This window comes from Rattus norvegicus, chromosome 5 (genome assembly GCF_036323735.1).
Source record: "Rattus norvegicus strain BN/NHsdMcwi chromosome 5, GRCr8, whole genome shotgun sequence".
NCBI lineage: Eukaryota > Metazoa > Chordata > Mammalia > Rodentia > Muridae > Rattus > Rattus norvegicus.
Window position 1 is genome coordinate 22533009 of NC_086023.1, and position 18557 is coordinate 22551565.

General features: G+C 40.8%; 1 non-coding gene across 1 annotated transcript; it reads left to right on the forward strand.

Annotated features, from left to right (window-relative positions):
- The first annotated feature begins 463 nt into the window (after positions 1-463).
- Positions 464-594, forward strand: LOC120103297 (small nucleolar RNA SNORA17). The gene has a single exon (XR_005505373.1). It is a non-coding gene; the product is annotated as a small nucleolar RNA SNORA17 (small nucleolar RNA).
- Positions 595-18557: the final 17963 nt, after the last annotated feature.

Consider the following 18557-nt stretch of genomic DNA (forward strand, 5'->3'; position numbering starts at 1 on the left):
ACCCTTTATGATGGTAAGACTTGCTCTGGAAGGTATTGAGTTGGAAGATAAAATAAAAGTTGAGGGTTTTCTCACTTACTGATCAAATGTTGGTTCTGATGGTTAACAGAACTTCCTACATAGCCACAGATATTTTCACGGGAGACAGGTTGTCAATTTGACTTAGAAGATACCACTTTCCTGAGTTGTTTATTATAGATAAAGGCTCAGTTTTCTGGGCAAGGGACTACAGGTTAAGATACAACAATGTTTTACCATTGCCTATAATTCAGCCCCTCTCAAACTTAACTTTTTCATTAATTAAAAGTGGATGTGCTAAATTGAACTCGGCTATAAGTCAATCTTCATTCTTACAAATTAGACTTACGGTTACAAATTTTATGTCTACTGGTTGATATTATTGACATTCTCGGCCAATTCCTAGCATGTGAAATGTCTTCCAGGTCTTAAAAGTTTAGAGCTCCCTGCCCCTAGAGGCACTGCAAGTGTGACTGCTGTGCCATGTGTGTGTCAGTAGGTGGCAGAGAGGAGAGAGGCTACTTTATGCTCAGTGTTCAGATTTATGAACTTGTAAATGTTTCTTAGCCTAACACTCCCGGAAACAATGGACCCTGAAACAATCACCAGCCCAGGTTCCACCATACTCTTAATTGACTCCCAGGAAGGAGAAGGAGCCAGAAGCTAAAACAAAACAAAAAAAGACAAAACAACAAATGAACAAAAAACACCCACGGGAGCAAGTGCCTCAGGCTGGAGTGAGCCTAAGGCATCCAAAGCCCACAGCCAGGCCAGCTCTATGTGGCCTGAACAGGGAAGAAGCCTGAAAGAATCACCAGTCAGGTGCCACACAGGTCAGGAGGCACAGACTATGCCTAAGATGGCCACTGCCCAGGTCCATTGAGAGATCCCCTAAAAAATAAAAACCTTAAAAATAAAAAAGTTAGAGGCAGAACTCGTCTAGGACCGGGCACGTCCTGTGTTTACCGGAAGTCCCACACCCGAGGATCCCGGCCCGCAGCAGCTCTCTGCTCCCAGACCCCGTGGGAAAGAGACCTCACCACCTGGTCAGGTGGGCACTCCTGAGGCTGCAGAGCGGAAGAGACCACCAACAGTGCCCACCCCTGCCCACATCCCTGGCCAAAGAGGAAACTGTATAAGGCCTCTGGGCTTCCGTGGGGGAGGGCCCAGGAGCGGCAGGACCCCTGCCTGAGACACTGCCGGAACCTGAAGGAAACAGACCGGATGAACAGTTCTCTGCACCCAAATCCCATGGGAGGGAGAGCTAAACCTTCAGAGAGGCAGACAAGCCTGGGAAAACAGAAGAGACTGCTCTCTGCACACACATCTCGGACGCCAGAGGAAAACACCAAAGGCCATCTGGAACCCTGGTGCACTGAAGCTCCCGGAAGGGGAGGCACAGGTCTTCCTGGTTGCTGCCGCTGCAGAGAGCCCGTGGGCAGCACCCCACGAGCGAACTTGAGCCTCGGGACCACACGTAAGAACAACTTGTCTGCTGCAAGAAAGCTGCCTGGTGAACTCAAGACACAGGCACACAGGAACAGCTGAAGACCTGTAGAGAGGAAAAACTACATGCCCGAAAGCAGAACACTCTGTCCCCATAACTGACTGAAAGAGAGGAAAACAGGTCTACAGCACTCCTGACACACAGGCTTATAGGACAGTCTAGCCACTGTCAGAAATAGCAGAACAAAGTAACACTAGACATAATCTGATGGCGAGAGGCAAGCACAGGAACCCAAGCAACAGAAACCAAGACTACATGGCATCATCGGAGCCCAATTCTCCCACCAAAACAAACATGGAATATCCAAACACACCAGAAAAGCAAGATCTAGTTTCAAAATCATATTTGATCATGATGCTGGAGGACTTCAAGAAAGACGTGAAGAACTCCCTTAGGGAAACACAGGAAAACATTAATAAACAAGTAGAAGCCTACAGAGAGGAATCGCAAAAATCCCTGAAAGAATTCCAGGAAAACATAATCAAACAGTTGAAGGAATTAAAAATGGAAATAGAAGCAATCAAGAAAGAACACATGGAAACAACCCTGGATATAGAAAACCAAAAGAAGAGACAAGGAGCTGTAGATACAAGCTTCACCAACAGGATACAAGAGATGGAAGAGAGAATCTCAGGAGCAGAAGATTCCATAGAAATCATTGACTCAACTGTCAAAGATAATGTAAAGCGGAAAAAGCTACTGGTCCAAAACATAAAGGAAATCCAGGACTCAATGAGAAGATCAAACCTACGGATAATAGGTATAGAAGAGAGTGAAGACTCCCAGCTCAAAGGACCAGTAAATATCTTCAACAAAATCATAGAAGAAAACTTCCCTAATCTAAAAAAAGAGATACCCATAGGCATACAAGAAGCCTACAGAATTCCAAATAGATTGGACCAGAAAAGAAACACCTCCCGTCACATAATAGTCAAAACACCAAACGCACAAAATAAAGAAAGAATATTAAAAGCAGTAAGGGAAAAAGGTCAAGTAACATATAAAGGCAGACCTATCAGAATCACACCAGACTTTTCACCAGAAACTATGAAGGCCAAAAGATCCTGGACTGATGTCATACAGACCCTAAGAGAACACAAATGCCAGCCCAGGTTACTGTATCCTGCAAAACTCTCAATTAACATAGATGGAGAAACCAAGATATTCCATGACAAAACCAAATTTACACAATATCTTTCTACAAATCCAGCACTACAAAGGATAATAAATGGTAAAGCCCAACATAAGTAGGCAAGCTATATCCTAGAAGAAGCAAGAAACTAATCGTCTTGGCAACAAAACAAAGAGAATGAAAGCACACAAACATAACCTCACATCCAAATATGAATATAACGGGAAGCAATAATCACTATTCCTTAATATCTCTCAACATCAATGGCCTCAACTCCCCAATAAAAAGACATAGATTAACAAACTGGATACGCAACGAGGACGCTGCATTCTGCTGCCTACAGGAAACACACCTCAGAGACTAAGACAGACACTACCTCAGAGTGAAAGGCTGGAAAACAATTTTCCAAGCAAATGGTCAGAAGAAGCAAGCTGGAGTAGCCATTCTAATATCAAATAAAATCAATTTCCAATTAAAAGTCATCAAAAAAGATGAGGAAGGACACTTCATATTCATCAAAGGAAAAATCCACCAAGATGAACTCTCAATCCTAAATATCTATGCCCCAAATACAAGGGCACCTACATATGTAAAAGAAACCTTACTAAAGCTCAAAACACACATTGCACCTCACACAATAATAGTGCGAGATTTCAACACCCCACTCTCATCAATGGACAGATCATGGAAACAGAAATTAAACAGAGATGTCGACAGACTAAGAGAAGTCATGAGCCAAATGGACTTAACGGATATTTATAGAACATTCTATCCTAAAGCAAAAGGATATATCTTCTTCTCAGCTCCTCATGGTACTTTCTCCAAAATTGACCATATAATTGGTCAAAAAACGGGCCTCAACAGGTACAGAAAGATAGAAATAATCCCATGCGTGCTATCGGACAACCACGGCCTAAAACTGGTCTTCAATAAAAATCAAGGAAGAATGCCCACATATACTTGGAAATTGAACAATGCTCTACTCAATGATAACCTGGTCAAGGAAGAAATAAAGAAAGAAATTAAAAACTTTTTAGAATTTAATGAAAATGAAGGTACAACATACCCAAACTTATGGGACACAATGAAAGCTGTGCTAAGAGGAAAACTCATAGCGCTGAGTGCCTGCAGAAAGAAACAGGAAAGAGCATATGTCAGCAGCTTGACAGCACACCTAAAAGCTCTAGAACAAAAAGAAGCAAATACACCCAGGAGGAGTAGAAGGCAGGAAATAATCAAACTCAGAGCTGAAATCAACCAAGTAGAAACAAAAAGGACCATAGAAAGAATCAACAGAACCAAAAGTTGGTTCTTTGAGAAAATCAACTAGATAGATAAACCCTTAGCCAGACTAACGAGAGGACACAGAGAGTGTGTCCAAATTAACAAAATCAGAAATGAAAAGGGAGACATAACAACAGATTCAGAGGAAATTCAAAAAATCTTCAGATCTTACTATAAAAACCTATATTCAACAAAACTTGAAAGTCTTCAGGAAATGGACAATTTCCTAGACAGATACCAGGTACCGAAGTTAAATCAGGAACAGATAAACCAGTTAAACAACCCCATAACTCCTAAGGAAATAGAAGCAGTCATTAAAGGTCTCCCAACCAAGAAGAGCCCAGGTCCAGACGGGTTTAGTGCAGAATTCTATCAAACCTTCATAGAAGACCTCATACCAATATTATCCAAACTATTCCACAAAATTGAAACAGATGGATCACTACCAAATACCTTCTACGAAGCCACAATTACTCTTATACCTAAACCACACAAAGACCCAACAAAGAAAGAGAACTTCAGACCAATTTCCCTTATGAATATCGACGCAAAAATACTCAACAAAATTCTGGCAAACCGAATTCAAGAGCACATCAAAACAATCATCCACCATGACCAAGTAGGCTTCATCCCAGGCATGCAGGGATGGTTTAATATACGGAAAACCATCAACGTGATCCATTATATAAACAAACTGAAAGAACAAAACCACATGATCATTTCATTAGGCGCTGAGAAAGCATTTGACAAAATTCAACACCCCTTCATGATAAAAGTCCTGGAAAGTATAGGAATTCAAGGCCCATACCTGAACATAGTAAAAGCCATATACAGCAAACCAGTTGCTAACATTAAACTACATGGAGAGAAACTTGAAGCAATCCCACTAAAATCAGGGACTAGACAAGGCTGCCCACTCTCTCCCTACTTATTCAATATAGTTCTTGAAGTTCTATCCAGAGCAATCGGACAACAAAAGGAGGTCAAGGGGATACAGATCGGAAAAGAAGAGGTCAAAATATCACTATTTGCAGATGATATGATAGTATATTTAAGTGATCCCAAAAGTTCCACCAGAGAACTACTAAAGCTGATAAACAACTTCAGCAAAGTGGCTGGGTATAAAATTAACTCAAATAAATCAGTTGCCTTCCTCTATACAAAAGAGAAACAAGCCGAGAAAGAAATTAGGGAAACGACACCCTTCATAATAGATGCAAATAATATAAAGTACCTCGGTGTGACTTTAACAAAGCAAGTAAAAGATCTGTACAATAAGAACTTCAAGACACTGAAGAAGGAAATTGAAGAAGACCTCAGAAGATGGAAAGATCTCCCATGCTCATGGATTGGCAGGATTAATATAGTAAAAATGGCCATTTTACCAAAAGCAATCTACAGATTCAATGCAATCTCCATCAAAATACCAATCCAATTCTTCAAAGAGTTAGACAGAACAATTTGCAAATTCATCTGGAATAACAAAAAACCCAGGATAGCTAAAGCTATCCTCAACAATAAAAGGACTTCAGGGGGAATCACTATCCCTGAACTCAAGCAGTATTACAGAGCAGTAGTGATAAAAACTGCATGGTATTGGTACAGAGACAGACAGATAGACCAATGGAATAGAATTGAAGACCCACAAATGAATCCACACACCTATGGTCACTTGATTTTTGACAAAGGAGCCAAAACCATCAAATGGAAAAAAGATAGCATTTTCAGCAAATGGTGCTGGTTCAACTGGAGGTCAACATGTAGAAGAATGCAGATCGATCCATGCTTATCACCCTGTACAAAGCTTAAGTCCAAGTGGATCAAGGACCTCCACATCAAACCAGATACACTCAAACTAATAGAAGAAAAACTAGGGCAGCATCTCGAACACATGGGCACTGGAAAAAATTTCCTGAACAAAACACCAATGGCTTATGCTCTAAGATCAAGAATCAACAAATGGAATCTCATAAAACTGCAAAGCTTCTGTAAGGCAAAGGACACTGTGGTTAGGACAAAACAGCAACCAACAGATTGGGAAAAGATCTTTACCAATCCTACAACAGATAGAGGCCTTATATCCAAAATATACAAAGAACTCAAGAAGTTAGACTGCAGGGAGACAAATAACCCTATTAAAAATGGGGTTCAGAGCTAAACAAACAATTCACAGCTGAGGAATGCCGAGTGGCTGAGAAACACCTAAAGAAATGTTCAACATCTTTAGTCATAAGGGAAATGCAAATCAAAACAACCCTGAGATTTCACCTCACACCAGTGAGAATGGCTAAGATCAAAAACTCAGGGGACAACAGATGCTGGCGAGGATGTGGAGGAAGAGGAACACTCCTCCATTGTTGGTGGGATTGCAAACTGGTACAACCATTCTGGAAATCAGTCTGGAGGATCCTCAGAAAATTGGACATTGAACTGCCTGAGGATCCAGCTACACCTCTCTTGGGCATATACCCAAAAGATGCCCCAACATATAAAAAAGACACGTGCTCCACTATGTTCATTGCAGCCTTATTTATAATAGCCAGAAGCTGGAAAGAACCCAGATGCCCTTCAACAAAGGAATGGATACAGAAAATGTGGTACATCTACACAATGGAATATTACTCAGCTATCAAAAACAACGACTTTATGAAATTCGTAGGCAAATGGTTGGAACTGGAAAACATCATCCTGAGTGAGCTAACCCAATCACAGAAAGACATACATGGTATGCACTCCTTGATAAGTGGCTATTAGCCCAAATGCTTGAATTACCCTAGATGCCTAGAACAAATGAAACTCAAGACGGATGATCAAAATGTGAATGCTTCACTCCTTCTTTAAAAGGGGAACAAGAATACCCTTGGCAGGGAAGAGAGAGGCAAAGATTAAAACAGAGACTGAAGGAACACCCATTCAGAGCCTGCCCCACATGTGGCCCATACATATACAGCCACCCAATTAGACAAGATGGATGAAGCAAAGAAGTGCAGACCGACAGGAGCCGGATGTAGATCGCTCCTGAGAGACACAGCCAGAATACAGCAAATAAAGAGGCGAATGCCAGCAGCAAACCACTGAACTGAGAATAGGTCCTCTATTGAAGGAATCAGAGAAAGAACTGGAAGAGCTTGAAGGGGCTCGAGACCCCATATGTACAACAATGCCAAGCAACCAGAGCTTCCAGGGACTAAGCCACTACCCAAAGACTATACATGGACTGACCCTGGACTCTGACCTCATAGGTAGCAATGAATATCCTAGTAAGAGCACCAGTTGAAGGGGAAGCCCTGGGTCCTGCTAAGACTGAACCCTCAGTGAACTAGACTGGTGGGGGGAGGGCGGCAATGGTGGGAGGGTTGGGATGGGAACACCCATAAGGAAGTGGAGGGGGGAGGGGGATGTTTGCCCAGATACCGGGAAAGGGAATAACACTCGAAATGTATATAAGAAATACTCAAGTTAATAAAAAAAAAAGTTTCAGTTTCCCAGGAAAGCAGAGTGGGCTTCTCAGAGGAGTTGACAATGGGCTGTTAATCACTGATGGGTCCATAAACTTAGAGCTCAGTTGGTTCCTACTGTTCCATCAAGGCCTCACCATTTATAGTCAAACTAATGTAGGAGCCACCCAGAAACCAACCCATGTAACTTCCCCAGTTAAAAGTACTCAGGTTGGTTCCCCACCAACCAATGATGTTTCAGATTACCTAACCCCAGCTAAAAGTACTCAGATTTTCTATAAAGGTTTATACACCTTCATCTGGGATCACCATTGGGTCTTCTTTCAGTGATTCTTGGGTCCTAACACTATGCTGCACAGGTGGAGCATAGAACTCCTGAGATGATCCTAGACTCTCAGAGACACCAGGCACCACTAAGAGAAGAAAATAAACTATAGAGAAATGGAAGAGAAAGAGAAAATGAAGAATGTGGACAAAAGGAAGAGAGGCAGAACAGAAAAAATAAGGGTAGAGAGGGACAGCATGATATGAATAGCTGGTGATGATTCTTGGGGCCATGGTGGAGTCCTGGCCTGTGCTGTACCAGGAGCCATGTCTGAGTTCTGCAGCAACAGGGCTGTATCACTACCAAAGACCAGGCAGAAGAAGAGGAAGAAGGAGGAGGAGGAGAATCATTAAAGACCTTGAGCTGCCTGGGACGTGTTGATCTCTGAGGGTTGTACAAAACTGGCACCACCCATCGCTTGGCATCATAGGAGAGCTGGCCCTGAGGAATTGACAGCAGGAGAGCTGATTCCAACCCTAGCTAGCTTCAGTACTTATCCTCTCCTGAACATCACTCAGAAAACACAGTAGAGCTGGTCCTGGTTGCAGGAGGTATTGGCAAGTTAACCCCATGGACAGAAATAGCCCTGATTCATATCTACTATGAGGTAGTGCTGGCAAGGGAGAGATGCCCTCCTCTTCTCTCTTGTCCCTCATCACCTGTGGAAGGTGGGTGAGCTTGCCACTGGGTCATGAGAGTGGGAGAACTGGCCCTGTACCTCACGTGCTGCACCACTTGGGAGAACAGGCCCTGCATCTCACCTGGGCAACACAGTAGAGTCAGCCATTGATGGCATGGACTAGGATGAGCCAGCCCTGAAGGACTGTGCTCCTTGTTGGCTAAGGTATTGGATGGGCCAACTGGGGCAGAACAGGAGAGGTCACCCTGGTGGTATGGGTGAGAGAAAACTGGTGGGCTCAGATATCTCTCAAGCCAGATCCAGTTCTTTGAGTTGGTCCACCCCAACATCTACCACATAGATGAACTGCTGGAGTGCATGAAGAAGCTGGTCCTACAGATCCAAAAATGCATGATGTCCATGACACAGGACAACAGCAGGATATGTGAGAGGAGTCCCAGTGAGATTCCGGCACTGATAGAGTATCAGAAGCCAGAGGCCTCTGCTGGTTGGACCAGACCCAGTAGTCAATGCTATGAACATTTGTAACAAATAAGTATAGGCAAAAGGGGCTCCTGTGTATACAGTACAGCTTCCACAACAAGATCTGTTCTTTGTTATGGTGAAGTTGCAAGGATGGAGGGCAGGTACAAGTGGAGGGGAAGATGAGTGAGATTGGGGTGCATGATGTGAAATTCACAGAGAACCAATAAAAAGATTTTTTAAAAAAAAAAAAAGGAGTTCAAAGGTCTTAATATTGGGTAACCAATTAGAACTGCCTAGTTAGTTATCTAATTCGATGGATCAGTCCTGAAACAATAGACACTCAAATATCAAAACAGATTCAATAAGTCATCTTTATGTATTTATGAATATGTATATGTGTTAGATACATATCTACCAATAATATCTAAAGAAATAGAGGCTAGCTCACCAGCACTCAGGAGAATAGGCCCTGAGCCTTGCTCCGGCAGCGCGGTGGAGCTGGTCCCAGTAGCAGGGGTGTGGGTGAGCTGGCCCTGAAGGCATGAGTATGCCATTCGTCTGCCATGAAGGAGCACAGGCACAGAGGTGATGTACCCATCCCTCACCACCTTTGTCAGTCAGGGAAGTTGCCCACAGTGTTATGAGCTCAGGAGTGCTATTATTTATTTATTAAAAACAAGAAGTGAAACAGGGTAAGATGGGTGCTTCTAAGCAAACTATGCGACTTAGATGAGAGAAGTTAAGTTTTCCCAGGTTCAAATTTACATGTTAGGATCTGCATGACAGATCTGAAAAACATGACTACTTCAAAAAACACAAGACAAAGTGGAACACAGATGATTTCTATGACCTATTACTGATAACTGAGCTTCTGAACAGTGACTGGCTGAACAAGTTTAACCTTGCTGGTATCAATTACTGCACAGGAAGCTGAGAATTTTATTTAACTACAGTCACCTTTGTCAAAGGTAAGCATATGATGGCACTCTGGTTTGAGTGTGTTCACCAAAGGCCAATATGATAGGAGCTTTGTCCCCATCATGGCAATGTTATGGGGCTAAAATATTTAAGAAGCAAGACTTGGTGGAAGGAAATTGGGTTACTGAGAGAACTGACCACAATGAGACAACAGGCTGCTATAAAAAAGAATAAGCCACATCCCCAAATCTCTCAGGCTCCCAGTCTGGCCATGTGCTCTCTCCCTCTCATGCAGATTCCTACAATGTTTTCACACATGAACCCATGGTGTTACCACATCTGTAGTGTGGCAAGATGACTCATACCAAAGCCCAATACATGCTGGTACTATGCTTTTGAATCTCCAGAAATATGAGTAAAATAGGTCCATAATTTTATATAGTATAGAAAATAACACACACACACACACACACACACACACACACACACACACAAACATATATAATCTTTGGGAAAGATTTAGATCTAAAAAATTGAAATGGGTGATATAGATTGTCATGAAGCTAGGGATTTATTTTGTTTTGGTTTTGAGGCAGGGTTTTTCTGTGCAACCCTGGCTGTTCGAGAATTTGCTCTGTAGACCAAGCTGGCCTTAAACTCAGAGATCCTCCTGTCTCTACCTTCTTAGTGTTGAGATTTAAAGCATGCACCATCACCACCTGGCACTTGGGAATCTTACAACTCAAAATTTCACCAAGCCTCTTGTTTGTAGAACACATCACTACCATTGCTGTCTGCTGACCCTGGTTTGTTGGCTCCTAGCTCTAACAATCTTCTTGAGTTATTTGCTTCTTGGGCTCTGTTGGTAATTCCCACTGCATTCTCTCCTCACTTCATTCTAGACCCAGTTCCTCAGAGAACCCAATGATAAAGCATACAATGGGAAAGGTGCAAGGCATAAAAAATAGAATAATCTGTCCATTTATACTGACATAACCCTAGGAAATGCATTGGAGGATTGAACTTAAGAGTGTGGGGTCAGGGTGGAGGGAATACTAGGCTTGATTAGCTTGAAGTTCCTAACTTGGTCTATAAAGCAGGAATGTCAGGATTATTGTGTTAGACTGAAGGTCTGGATTTGGCTCTACTAGTTTGGCTGGTTAACTGAAGTATTGAGCCCCAATTGACCTAAATTAAGTAGGGTATATAAAATAACAGAACTTCTTTAATATACCATAAAAAAGTTGCTTGAAGGCTTAGGGATTTTAAAAGATAAGAGTGGATATCTCTCTAGGGAGTGTTGATCCACCCCTTTGCTATGTGTCAATGAGAGTGAACAAGAATTGCTTTTCTCTGCCAACTTAAGAAATAAATTTCTGGAGAAGCCCCAGCATCTTGGATGTGTTCATGGCTCTTTTCTGTGGGTCTGGAATCATCTGATCTGTAAAGGATGAGTCAGTTGGAAGAAGAAGTGGCCATATCTCCATGACCTTGGTCCTCCTTTATTTCTCTTTTCTCAGCCCATGACCACATCTTCATGAGAATTTCCTATGACTTTTTCAGCAAAGAAAAAGAATGGCCTTAGCATACACATGATCCTACTGGGCATGCAGGCAACACCCAAATTTTAGCTGTGTCACCCAGCCTTATACTAGAGGTCTCTCAATAGATGAAAGAGGAATCCCTCTCATGAACAGAGTTTTAAGAAATGCGTTTGAGTGCTCATTCTGACTGAAAGAAAAGAAGACCAGAGACATGCGTCTGTACTGGTTACCAGGCTGAGAATAACTGTGGAATCAATGCCTTAGAAATAACCCAACTGGAAACCCGTGGCAAGGAGCTGGGGAAGGAGTATGGAAATAGAGCATATGTCTGAATGCATACAATGTATGATGAAATTTGTATTTGCTGGTGAGTGCTTACTAATGCACTCATTAGGTTTTATGAGTCAAAGTTCAATCAGCCACTCATTAAGTTTTAGCCAGATTCCTTGTTCCTTTGTCCTTCCTTGTGCTTCCATATGCTCAAGGAAAAAAATATATAGGTCATCAGTGGTAGATAGTACCATACACTCAGAAATACAAACATTTACAAGGCCAGACTAGCCTTACTATAGCTATCACTGAGTGCACAGTCAGACATGGAACTGTTCCCTGTAGGAGTCAGCACTGTGATAGACTGACTACAAGGGGATGAATTTAATCTAGAAAAGACAGGGTTTGGTTGTCATGAAAATGGTCACATATTCTAAGCGAACACCTATCTTGACTCTCCACAATGACTTTACTCAAATTATCACCCATGAATTTGTCAAATGTCTTGTGTGTGGCCACAGTATTGTATGAAGTATTGATTTTGACAGAGGAACTTGTTTGATAACAATGGGAGCACAGCAGTGAGCCCAGACTCACAGAGTTCACCGCTCTTACCCTATACCCTTCTCTGTGTACACTCTACCTTACAGCAGCATTTTAAAGACTGTTACAGTGTTGGTTAAGCAGCAGTGCCTTGAGAACTGGAGTCTAGAATACTCTGCCAGATGGGGTAGTTTCTTGAAATTAATATTTAATACATCATATAACTTATACAGACTGGAAGTCAGACTGCGGAAATGAGAGTAGCATCCCATGACAGTCTGATATTCATTAGAACAATTTTGCTTCTCATTGCCCACAGTTTCAATGCATAACAACATTTATTCCTTCACAGTGCTTTTGCCATATGAGGATACAAGAGATGGGACAATGATTCTGCTGGCACCTTGTTCATGTACTGCTTAGCTTCTGAAACTAGAGCACAAAGCTCTTTAATTTACAAATGGCATGGTCCAAGCTATGCTGTCATAGAATTGCTAGTGAATGGAGATATTTTCCTTCTCCCACTTCTCCACCACTAAACAAAAAGTGTATTAGTAAAAGCTATTTTATATCACAAGACTTACTCAACAGAATCTCAAAGTCATGTAGGATAGGGGATTTATATAAGCTGTAGAAAAAGCAATGTGTGTTGCCGTAAAGTCTAAAATGCATGGTGCATTTTGTGTGTGTGTGTGTGTGTGTGTGTGTGTGTGTGTGTAAGTATGTAAGGTCATCCACTTTAATTATATAAGGATTAATTATGTCCTTAGGTGTCATCATAACTCCATGATATTGCTGCTGGGAACCTAGTATACAGGGGTGTATGTGTTGCTGGGTGTCAAAAATGCACTCTGAGATCATTGCAATTCATCAACAGGACTAGAGAGAATTGTGTTCTCCTCTTTGAATGTTCTCAATTAAGTAAGCTATAAGAGGTTTTTCTGAAGTTTTGAAATGTGACAGTAATTTTTCTCATTATTTTCAGAAGGGATCCAGAACTTCATTGTCCTGGGCCAACTATTGGATCTACAATTGCTATTCACTACCAGGGTCTCCTGTAGATTCTTTGGTTCTTATGCCCACTATGTCCTTTGAAATCAGGCAGAAAATTAAAAGCATGGCAATAAAGTTCCGCAAGTCTAAGAAAAAGTGTACCACAAAGCTTATGAACAAAAAAGAAATTAAAATAAAAAGTAGTTTACAGCAATAAGTAAATAAGATGAGAGAAGAAATTGGTAGCACATAAAAGAACTTTACAGAACAAAGAACTAGTTCTTTGGGGGCAAAATATTCACCAAGAAAATCTGCAGTCAAATTAAAAAAAAAACACACAAACAAAAAACAAAAAACAAAACCCAAAGAGAAATAGCTAAAATTAATTTTAAAAAAAAGTGAAGAACAAGCTAGTCTACCAGTTTTTACCAGTGAAATCTAGAGGTCATTAAGAACTACTTGGGCCTTCTAGTCTAAACTAGTGCCCCGAGCAGACACTTGGAGCTGGTTCTAAACCCATTCCCACAACACCCAGAGGAAGCCTGTCACCCAGGTGCTTAAAACACCTAGGATCAAAAATTGAGGAGGGTATAACATCTTCCCCAACACCTGGAGTAACTGGGAACTCCTGTCCAGACAGTGCTGCAGGTCCCTTCGGGTCTGAACTTAGGCCCTGAGCAGACCTCGGGTGTTGGTTCCACACCCATTCCCACAACACCCAGAGGAAGCCTGTCACCCAGGTGCTGTAACACACCCAGGATCACAGGAACACAGGACCACAGGTGCACTAACAGGCTCAGGATCACAGGAGTACAGGAGCACAGAGGAAACTTGGCTCCCAGGAGATCGGACATAACCAGGAGTTCTGAAGCTCTGACAAACTCAAGGTCATAATTGAGGTCTCCAACACCCAGCATATCTGGGACCCACATAGGAACCAGGGAAACACAAATCCCTGCCCACCCAGAGGCACCAGTTCCTTCCAGCTTGTATCTGTGCCCAGAACAAACTCAGAGCTCTAGCTTCCCCTCACAACTCCTGCAACACCCAGTGAAAGCTTGACTCCCAGAACTCTAACACACTCAGGACCCTAAGATCCCAGGATCCTAGAATTACAGGATCACAAAAATACCTGGACTCTGAGGAGTTCTGACATACCAGGATGACAAGAAGGACAGACTCCGGTCAGAGACAACTAGGGCAGGCACTAGAGAATACCAAATGATGAGAGGCAAACACAAGAACACAAGCAACAGAAACCAAAGCTACTTGGCATCATCAGAACCCAGTTCCCCCACTACAGCAAGTCCTGGTTTACCCAATCACACCTGAAAAGCAAGATTCAGAGTTAAAATCACATTTCATGATGATGATAAAGGACTTTAAGAAGGACACAACCAGGAGCTCTAAAGTATTAAAGAAATACAGGATAACACAATCAAACAGGTAAAGGAACTGAACAAAACCATCCAGGATCTAAAAATGGAAATATACACAATCAGGAAAGGACAACAGAGGCAAACCTGTATATAGAAAACCTAGGAAAGAGATCAGGCATCATAGATGCAAGCATCACCAACAGAATAGAAGAGATGGAAGAGAGAATCTTGGGTGCAGAAGATAACATAGAAAACATTGACACACAAAAAAATGACAGTCAAAGAAAATGCAAAATGTAAAATACTCCTAACCCAAAACATCCAGGAAATCCAGGACACAATGAGAAGACCAAACCTAAAAATAATAGGTATAGAAGAGAGCAAAAATTCCCAAATTAAAGGGCCAGTAAATATCTTCAAAAAAATGTAGAAGAACACTTCCCTAACCTAAAGAAAGAGATGCCCATGGACATACAAGAAGCCTACAGAATTCCAAATAGACAGGACCAGAAAAGAAATTCCTCCCATTACATAATAGTCAAAATACAAAATGCACAAAACAAAGAAAGAATATTAAAAGCAGTAAGGGGAAAAGGTCAAGTAATATGTAAAGGCAGATCTATTCAGAATTACACCAGACTTTTCAACAGAGACAAGGAAAGCTAGAAGATCCTGAGAAGATGTCATTCAGATCCTAAGAGAACACAAATGCTAGTCCAGGCTACTATACCAAGCAACACTCTTAAATAACATAGATGGAGAAACCAAGACATTCCATGACAAAAACAAATTTAAACAGTATCTTTCCAAAAGTCCAGCCCTACAAAGGATAATAGATGGAAATCTCCAACACAATGAGGGAAAGTACACAGTAGGAAAAGCAAGAAAGTAATCTTCTTGCAACAAAGCCAAAAGAAGATAGCCACAGAAACTTAATTCTACCTCTAACAACAAAAATAACAGGAAACAACGATCATTACTCCTGAATATCTCTTAACATCAATGGACTCAATTCTCCAATACAAAGACATAGACTAACAGAGTGGAAACTTAAACAGGACCCAGCATATTTCTGCATATAGGAAACACACATCAGTGACAAATTCAGACACTACCTCAGAGTAAAAGGCTGGAAAAACTTTTCCAAGTAAATGGTTCCCAGAAACAAGCTAGAGTAGCTGGTGTAATATTGAAAAAAATTGACTTTCAACCAGAAGTTATCAAAAAGCATAAAGAAGAGCACTTCATACTCATCAAAGGAAAAAAATCTAACAGGTTGAACTCTCAATTTTGAATATTTATGCTCCAAATGCAAGGGCACACATATTCATAAAAGAAAGTTTAGTAAAGCTCAAAGCATATGTTGCACTTTACACAATAATAGTGGAAGATTTCACTAACCCACTCTCATCAGTGGACAAATCGTGGAAACAGAAACTGGACAGAGACACAGTGAAACTAACAGAAGTTGTGAACCAAATGGATTTAACAGCTATCTATAAAACATTTCATCCTAAAACAAAAGAATGTACCTTTTTCTCAGAACCTCATGGTACCTTCTCCAAAATGGACCATATGATTGGTTACGAAAGGGCCTCAACAGATACAAGAAGATTCAAATAATGCTGTGCATCCTATCAGATCACCATGGACTGCAGCTGGTCTTCAACAACAACAAAAATAGCAGAAAGCCCATATACACATGGAAGCTGAATAAAGCTCTACTCAACAACAACCTGGTCAAGGAAGAAATAAAGAAAGAAATGAAAAACTTTTTAGAATTTAATGAAAATGAAGGCACAATATACCCAAACTTATGGTATATAATGAGGGCAGTGCTAAGATGAAAACTCATAGCTTTGAGTGCCTCCAAAAAGAAACTGGAGAGAGCGGACACTAACAACTTGACAGCACACTTGATAGCTCTAGAACAAAAAGAAGCAAATTCACCCAAGAGGAATAGAAGGCAGGAAATAATCAAACTCAGAGCTGAAACCAACCAAGTAGAACCAAAAATAACTATACAAAGAATCTACAAAACCAGGAACTGGTTCTTTAAGAAAATCAACAAGATAGATGAAATGCTTAGCCAGACTAACCAGAGGGTACATGAACAGTATCGAAATTAATAAAATCAGAAATGAAAATGTCAACATAGGAACAGAAAAAGAGGAAATTCAAGAAATTATCGGATCCTACTACAAAAGGTTATACTCAACAAAACTGGAAAATCTGGATGATATGAACAATTTTCTGGACAGATAACAGGAACCAAAGTTAAATCAGGATCAGGTAAATCATCTAAACAATCCCATAAGCCCTAAGGAAATAGAAGCAGTCATTAAAAGTCTCCTAACCACAAAAAGCTCAGGACCACATGGGTTTCGTGCAGAATTCTATCAGACCTCCAAAGAAGATACCAATACTCTTCAAACCATTCCACCAAACAGAAACAGAAGGATATTACCCAATTTGTTCTATGAAGCCACAATTACGCTTATATCTAAACCACACAAAGTCCCAACAAAGAGAACCTTAGACCAGTCTTCCTTATGAACATGGATGCAAAAACATTCAATAAAATTCTTGCAAACCGAATCCAAGAACATAACAAAACAATCATCCATTATGATCAAGTAGGATTCACCCTAGTGATGTAGGGATGGTTCAATATACAGAAATCCATCAACTTAATCCACTAAATAAAGAAATTCAAAGAAAAAATATATGATCATCTCGTTAGATGCTGAGAAAGCATTTCACAAAATTCAACACCCCTTTATGATAAACGTTTTGGAAAGATCAGGACTTCATGGCCAATACCTAGTCACAAGTAAATGCAATGCAAAGCAAACCAGTAGCCCACATCAAACTAAATGGGGAGAAACTTCAAGCAATCCCACTAAAATGAGGAACAAGGCTATCCACTCTCTCCCTACCTGTTCAGTATATTACTTGAAGTCCTAGCCAGAACAATTAGACAACAACAACAAAAAAAAAAGGTCGAAGTGATACAGATCAGAAAGGAAGAAGTCAAAATACCACTGTTTCCAGATGGTATAATAGTATAGTTAATTGACCCCAAAAATTCACCAGAGAACTCCTAAACCTGATAAACAACTTCAGCAAAGTGGCTGGATAGAAAATTAATTCAAACAAATCAATAGCCTTCCACTACTCAAAAAAATGAGCAGGCTGCAAAAGAAGTCAGGGAAATGACACCATTCACAATAGTCACAAATAAAATATAATACCTCAGTGTGACTCTAACCAAGAAAATGAAAGATCTATATGTCAAGAACTTGAAGTCTCTAAAGAAATTGAAGATCTCAGAAGATGAAAAGATCTTCCATGCTCATGTATTGCAGGATTAATAGTGTAAAAATGGCCATCTTGCCAAAGGAAATCTGCAGATTCAATAGCATCCCAATTCAATTCTCCATAGAGTTAGAAAGAGCAATTTGCAAATTCATTTGGAATAACAAAAAGCCCAGGATACCAAAAACTATTCTCAACAATAAAATAACTTCTGAGGGAATCACCATCCCCAAACTCAAGCAGAGTTACAGAGTCATTACAGTCATTACAGAGCAATCATGATAAAAAATAACCAAAAAAAAAAAAAAAACCACTATGGTATTGGTAGACAGACAGACAGGTAGATCAATGGAATAGAACTGAAGATCCAGAAATGAACCCACACAACTATGGACTATGGTCACTTGATCTTTGTCAAAGAAGCTAAAATCATTCAGTAGGAAGAAGACAGCCTTTTCAACAAATGGTGCTGGTTCAACTGGTGGTCAGCATGTAGAAGAATGCAAATTGATCCATTCTAATAGTCCTGTACAATGTTCAAGTCCAAGTGGATCAAGGACTTCCACATAAAACCCAATACACTGAAACTAATAGAAGAGAAAGTGGGGAAGAACCTCAAATGAACACATAGGCACAGTGGAAATTTTCCTGAATAGAACACCAATGGTATATGCTCTAAGATCAAGAAGTGACAAATGGGACCTCACAAAATTGTAAAGCTTCTATAAGGCAAAGGATATTATCAATAGGACAAAATGGCAAC